This window comes from Calliopsis andreniformis, unplaced genomic scaffold (assembly GCF_051401765.1).
Source record: "Calliopsis andreniformis isolate RMS-2024a unplaced genomic scaffold, iyCalAndr_principal scaffold0004, whole genome shotgun sequence".
In the NCBI taxonomy this organism is placed as follows: Eukaryota; Metazoa; Arthropoda; class Insecta; order Hymenoptera; family Andrenidae; genus Calliopsis; species Calliopsis andreniformis.
Window position 1 is genome coordinate 4,416,106 of NW_027480424.1, and position 7,804 is coordinate 4,423,909.

The following is a 7,804-nucleotide window of genomic DNA, read 5'->3' on the forward strand; positions in this document are numbered from 1 at the left end:
TTGCGCGGAACGTAGAAATGACCATAACTTTCACACTGGTAACAATTATTCGTTTTATACGATGGAAAAACTGTTTTATTTATTTTGTATTTTATGCTTCGGGCGTTGACTTCTGAGGCCCTAACTATTCGATCTGGTGGAGCAACGCCCTGGAGTGAAACCTGGGTTGCCCGGAACGTAGAAATGATCATAACTTTTACACTGGTAGCAATTATTCGTTTTATGCAATGGAAAAACTGTTCTATTTATTTTGTATTTTATGCTTTGGACGTTGACTTCTAAGGCCCTAACTGTTTGATCTGGTGGAGCAACGCCCTAGAGTGAAGCCTAGGTTGCCCGGAACGTAGAAATGACCATTACTTTCACACTGTTTGCAATTATTCCTTTTATACGATGGAATAACTGTTGTATTTATATCGTATTTTATGCTTCTGGCGTTGACTTCTAAGGCCCTAGCTATTCGATCTAGTGGAGCAACGCCCTAGAGTGAAGCCTAGGTTGCTCGGAACGTAGAAATGACCATTACTTTCATACTGGTTGCTATTATTCGTTTTATACGATGGAAAAACTGTTATATTTATATTGTATTTTATGCTTCTGGCGTTGACCTCTTAGGCCCTAACAATTCGATCTTGTGGAACAACGCCCTAGAGTGAAGCCTAGGTTGCCTGGAACGTAGAAATGACCATCACTTTCACACGGGTTGCAATTATTCCTGTTATAGGATGGAAAGACTGTTGTATTTTTATTGTATTTTATACTTCAGGCGTCGACTTCTGAGGCCGTAGCTATTCGATGTGGTGGAAGAACGCCATACAGTGGAGCCTAGGTTGCCCGGAACGTAGAAATGACCATAACTTTCACACTGGTTGCAATTATTCGTTTTATACAATGGAAAAGCTGTTGTATTTATATCGTTTTTTATGCTTCTGGCGTTGACTTCTAAGGCCCTAACTATTCCATCTGGTGGAACAACGCCCTAGGGTAAAGCCCAGATTGCGCGGAACGTAGAAATGACCCTAACTTTCACACTGGTAGCAATTTTTCGTTTTATACGATGGAAAAACTGTTTTATTTATATTGTATTTTATGCTTCTGGCGTTCACTTCTTAGGCCCTAACTATTCGATCTGGTGGAACAACGGCCTAGGGTGAAGCCTAGGTTGCCCGGAACGTAGAAATGACCATCACTTTCACACTGGTTGCAATTATTCGTTTTATACGATGGATAAACTGTTGCACCTTTTTTGTATTTTATGCTTCTGGCGTTGACTCCGTAGGCCCTAACTATTCGATCTGTGGAGCAACGTCCTGGAGTGAAGCCTAGGTTGACCGGAACGTAGAAATGACCATATCTTTCACACTGGTTACCATTATTCGTTTTATACGATGGAAAAGCTGTTGTATTTATATCGTGTTTGATGCTTCTGGCGTTCACTTTTAAGGCCGTAGCTATTAGATGTGGTGGAGCAACGCCTTAGAGTGTCGCATAGGTTGCCCGGAACGTAGAAATGACCATTACTTTCACAATTTTTGCAAATATTCATTTTATACGATGGAAAAACTGTTGTACTTATATTGTATTTTATTCTTCTGGCGTTGAATTCTAAGTCCCTAGCTATTCTATCTGGTGGAGCAACGCCTTAGAGTGTCGCATAGGTTGCCCGGATCGTAGAAATGACCATTACTTTCACAATTTTTGCAAATATTCATTTTATACGATGGAAAAACTGTTGTACTTATATTGTATTTTATTCTTCTGGCATTGAATTCTAAGTCCCTAGCTATTCTATCTGGTGGAGCAACGCCCTAGAGTGAAGCCTAGGTTGCCCGGAACGTAGAAATGACCATTACTTTCAGACTGTTTGCAAATATACATTATATACGATGGAAAAGCTGTTGTATTTAATTGTATTTTATACTTCTGGCGTTGACTTCTTAGGCCCTAACTATTTAATCTGGTAGAGCACCGCCCTAGAGCGAAGCCTAGGTAGCCCGGATCGTAGAAATGTCCATATCTTTCACACTGTTTGCAATTTTTCGTTTTATACGATGGAAAAACTGTTTTATTTATTTTGTATTTTATGCTTCGGACGTTGACTTCTAAGGCCCTAACTATTCGATCTGGTGGAGCAACGCCCTAGAGTGTAGCCTAGATTGCCCGGAACGTAGAAATGACCATAACTTTCACACTGGTTGCTATCATTCGTTTTATACAATGGAAAAACTGTTCTATTTATTTTGTATTTAATGCTTCGGGCGTCGACTTCTAAGGCCCTAACTGTTTGATCTGGCGGAGCAACGCCCTAGAGTGAAGACTAGGTTGCCCGGAACGTAGAAATGACCATAACTTTTACACTGATAGCAATTATTCGTTTTATACGATGGAAAAGCTGTTGTATTTATATCGTATTTTATGCTTCTGGCGTTGACTTCTTAGGCCCTAACTATTCCATCTGGTGGAACAACGCCCTAGAGTAAAGCCCAGGTTGCGCGGAACGTAGAAATGAGCATAACCTTCACACTGGTAGCAATTATTCGTTTTATACGATGGAAAAACTGTTCTATATATTTCGTATTTTTTGCTTCGGGGGTTGACTTCTAAGGCACTAACTATTCGATCTGGTAGAGCAACGCCCTAGAGTGAAGCCTAGGTTGCCCGGATCGTAGAAATGTCCATATCTTTCACACTGTTTGCAATTTTTCGTTTTATACGATGGAAAAACTGTTTTATTTATTTTGCATTTTATGCTTCGGGCGTTGACTTCTAAGGCCCTAACTATTCGATCTAGTGGAGCAACGCCCTAGAGTGCAGCCTAGGTTGCCCGGAACGTAGAAATGACCATAACTTTCACACTGGTAGCAATTATTCGTTTTATACGATGGAAAAACTGTTTTATTTATTTTGTATTTTATGCTTCGGGCGTTGACTTCTAAGGCCCTAGCTATTCGATCTAGTGGAGCAACGCCCTAGAGTGCAGCCTAGGTTGCCCGAAACGCCGAAATGATCATTACTTTCACGCTTGTTGCAATTATTCCTGTTATAGGATGGAAAGACTGTTGCGTTTTTAATGTATTTTATACTTCAGGCGTTGACTTCTGAGGCCGTAGCTATTCGATGAGGTGGAAGAACGCCATACAGTGAAGCCTAGGTTGCCCGGAACGTAGAAATGACCGTTACTTTCACACTGTTTGCAATTATTCCCTTTATACGATGGAAAAGCTGTTGTATTTATATCGTATTTTACGCTTCTGGCGTTGACTTCTCAGGACCTAACTGTTTGATCTGGTGGAGCAACGCCCTAGAGTGAAGCCTAGGTTGCGTGGAACGTAGAAATGACCATCCCTTTCACACGGGTTGCAATTATTCCTGTTATAGGGTGGAAAGACTGTTGTATTTTTATTGTATTTTATACTTCAGGCGTTGACTTCTGAGGCCGTAGCTATCCGATGTGGTGGAAGAACGCTATACAGTCAAGCCTGGATTGCCCGGAACGTATAAATGACCATAACTTTCACACTGGTTGCAATTATTTGTTTTATACGATGGAAAAGCTGTTGTATTTATATCGTATTTTATGCTTCTGGCGTTGACTTCTGAGGCCGTTGCTATTCGATGTGGTGGAAGAACGCCATAGAGTGAAGCCTAGGTAGCCCGGATCGTAGAAATGTCCATATCTTTCACACTGGTAACAATTATTCGTTTTATACGATGGAAAAACTGTTTTATTTATTTTGTATTTTATGCTTCGGGCGTTGACTTCTGAGGCCCTAACTATTCGATCTGGTGGAGCAACACCCTGGAGTGAAACCTGGGTTGCCCGGAACGTAGAAATGATCATAACTTTTACACTGGTAGCAATTATTCGTTTTATGCAATGGAAAAACTGTTCTATTTATTTTGTATTTTATGCTTTGGACGTTGACTTCTAAGGCCCTAACTGTTTGATCTGGTGGAGCAACGCCCTAGAGTGAAGCCTAGGTTGCCCGGAACGTAGAAATGACCATTACTTTCACACTGTTTGCAATTATTCCTTTTATACGATGGAATAACTGTTGTATTTATATCGTATTTTATGCTTCTGGCGTTGACTTCTAAGGCCCTAGCTATTCGATCTAGTGGAGCAACGCCCTAGGGTGAAGCCTAGGTTGCTCGGAACGTAGAAATGACCATTACTTTCATACTGGTTGCTATTATTCGTTTTATACGATGGAAAAACTGTTATATTTATATTGTATTTTATGCTTCTGGCGTTGACCTCTTAGGCCCTAACAATTCGATCTTGTGGAACAAAGCCCTAGAGTGAAGCCTAGGTTGCCTGGAACGTAGAAATGACCATCACTTTCACACGGGTTGCAATTATTCCTGTTATAGGATGGAAAGACTGTTGTATTTTTATTGTATTTTATACTTCAGGCGTCGACTTCTGAGGCCGTAGCTATTCGATGTGGTGGAAGAACGCCATACAGTGGAGCCTAGGTTGCCCGGAACGTAGAAATGACCATAACTTTCACACTGGTTGCAATTATTCGTTTTATACAATGGAAAAGCTGTTGTATTTATATCGTTTTTTATGCTTCTGGCGTTGACTTCTAAGGCCCTAACTATTCCATCTGGTGGAACAACGCCCTAGGGTAAAGCCCAGATTGCGCGGAACGTAGAAATGACCCTAACCTTCACACTGGTAGCAATTTTTCGTTTTATACGATGGAAAAACTGTTTTATTTATATTGTATTTTATGCTTCTGGCGTTCACTTCTTAGGCCCTAACTATTCGATCTGGTGGAACAACGGCCTAGGGTGAAGCCTAGGTTGCCCGGAACGTAGAAATGACCATAACTTTTACACTGATAGCAATTATTCGTTTTATACAATGGAAAAACTCTTCTATTTATTTTGTATTTAATGCTTCGGGCGTTGACTTCTAAGGCCCCAACTGTTTGATCTGGTGGAGCAACGCCCTAGAGTGAAGCCTAGGTTGCCGGGAACGTAGAAATGACCATATCTTTCACACTGTTTGCAATTTTTCGTTTTATACGATGGATAAACTGTTTTATTTATTTTGCATTTTATGCTTCGGGCGTTGACTTCTAACGCCCTAACTATTCGATCTAGTGGAGCAACGCCCTAGAGTGCAGCCTAGGTTGCCCGGAACGTAGAAATGACCATAACTTTCACACTGGTAGCAATTATTCGTTTTATACGATGGAAAAACTGTTTTATTTATTTTGTATTTTATGCTTCGGGCGTTGACTTCTAAGGCCCTAGCTATTCGATCTAGTGGAGCAACGCCCTAGAGTGCAGCCTAGGTTGCCCGAAGCGCCGAAATGATCATTACTTTCACGCTTGTTGCAATTATTCCTGTTATAGGATGGAAAGACTGTTGTGTCTTTATTGTATTTTATACTTCAGGCGTTGACTTCTGAGGCCGTAGCTATTCGATGTGGTGGAAGAACGCCATACAGTGAAGCCTAGGTTGGCCGGAACGTAGAAATGACCATTACTTTCACACTGTTTGCAATTATTCCTTTTGTACGATGGAAAAGCTGTTGTATTTATATCGTATTTTACGCTTCTGGCGTTGACTTCTAAGGACCTAACTGTTTGATCTGGTGGAGCAACGCCCTAGAGTGAAGCCTAGGTTTCGTGGAACGTAGAAATGACCATCCCTTTCACACGGGTTGCAATTAGTCCTGTTATAGGGTGGAAAGACTGTTGTATTTTTATTGTATTTTAAACTTCAGGCGTTGACTTCTGAGGCCGTAGCTATCCGATGTGGTGGAAGAACGCTATACAGTCAAGCCTGGGTTGCCCGGAACGTATAAATGACCATAACTTTCACACTGGTTGCAATTATTTGTTTTATACGATGGAAAAGCTGTTGTATTTATATCGTATTTTATGCTTCTGGCGTTGACTTCTGAGGCCGTTGCTATTCGATGTGGTGGAAAAACGCCATAGAGTGAAGCCTAGGTAGCCCGGATCGTAGAAATGTCTATATCTTTCACACTGTTTGCAATTTTTCGTTTTATACGATGGAAAAACTGTTTTATTTATTTTGTATTTTATGCCTCGGGCGTTGACTTCTATGGCCCTAACTATTCGATCTAGTGGAACAACGCCCTAGAGTGCAGCCTAGGTTGCCCGGAACGTAGAAATGAGCATAACTTTCACACTGGTAGCAATTATTCGTTTTAGACGATGGAAAAACTGTTCTATTTATTTTGTATTTTTTGCTTCGGGCGTTGACTTCTAAGGCCCTAACTATTCGACCTGGTAGAGCAACGCCCTAGAGTGAAGCCTAGGTTGCCCGGATCGTAGAAATGTCCATATCTTTCACACTGTTTGCAATTTTTCGTTTTATACGATGGAAAAACTGTTTTATTTATTTTGCATTTTATGCTTCGGGCGTTGACTTCTAAGGCCCTAACTATTCGATCTAGTGGAGCAACGCCCTAGAGTGCAGCCTAGGTTGCCCGTAACGTAGAAATGACCATAACTTTCACACTGGTAGCAATTATTCGTTTTATACGATGGAAAAACTGTTCTATTTATTTTGTATTTTATGCTTCGGGCGTTGACTTCTAAGGCCCTAACTATTCGATCTAGTGGAGCAACGCCCTAGAGTGCAGCCTAGGCTGCCCGGAACGTAGAAATGACCATAACTTTCACACTGGTAGCAATTATTCGTTTTATACGATGGAAAAACTGTTCTATTTATTTTGTATTTTATGCGTCGGGCGTTGACTTCTAAGGCCCTAACTATTCGATCTGGTAGAGCAACGCCCTAGAGTGAAGCCTAGGTTGCCCGGTACGTAGAAATGACCATAAGTTTCATACTGGTTGCAATTATTCGTATTATACGATGGAAAAACTGTTGTATTTATATTGCATTTTATGCTTCTGGCGTTGACTTCTTAGGCCCTAACTATTCGATTTGGTGGTACAACGCCCTAGGGTGAAGCGTAGGTTGCCCGGAACGTAGAAATGACCATAACCTTTACACTTGCAGCAATTATTCGTTTTATACAGTGGAAAAACCGTTCTATTTATTTTGTATTTTATGCTTCGGGCGTTGACTTCTAAGGCCCTAACTGTTTGATCTGGTGGAGCATCGCCGTAAAGTGAAGCCTAGGTTGCCCGGAACATAGAAATGACCATAACTTTCACACTGGTTGCTATTATTCGTTTTATACGATGGAAAAACTGTTATATTTATATTGTATTTAAGATTCTGGCGTTGACTTCTGAGGCCGTTGCTATTCGATGTGGTGGAAGAACGCCATAGAGTGAAGCCTAGGTAGCCCGTATCGTAGAAATGTCCATATCTTTCACACTGTTTGCAATTTTTCGTTTTATACGATGGAAAAACTGTTTTATTTATTTTGCATTTTATGCTTCGGGCGTTGACTTCTAAGGCCCTAACTATTCGATCTAGTGGAGCAACGCCCTAGAGTGCAGCCTAGGTTGCCCGGAACGTAGAAATGACCATAACTTTCACACTGGTAGCAATTATTCGTTTTATACAATGGATAAACTGTTTTATTTATTTTGTATTTTATGCTTCGGGCGTTGACTTCTAAGGCCCTAGCTATTCGATCTAGTGGAGCAACGCCCTAGAGTGCAGCCTAGGTTGCCCGAAACGCCGAAATGATCATTACTTTCACTCTTGTTGCAATTATTCCTGTTATAGGATGGAGAGACTGTTGTGTTTTTATTGCATTTTATACTTCAGGCGTCGACTTCTGAGGCCGTAGCTATTCGATGTGGTGGAAGAACGCCACACAGTGAAGCCTAGGTTGCC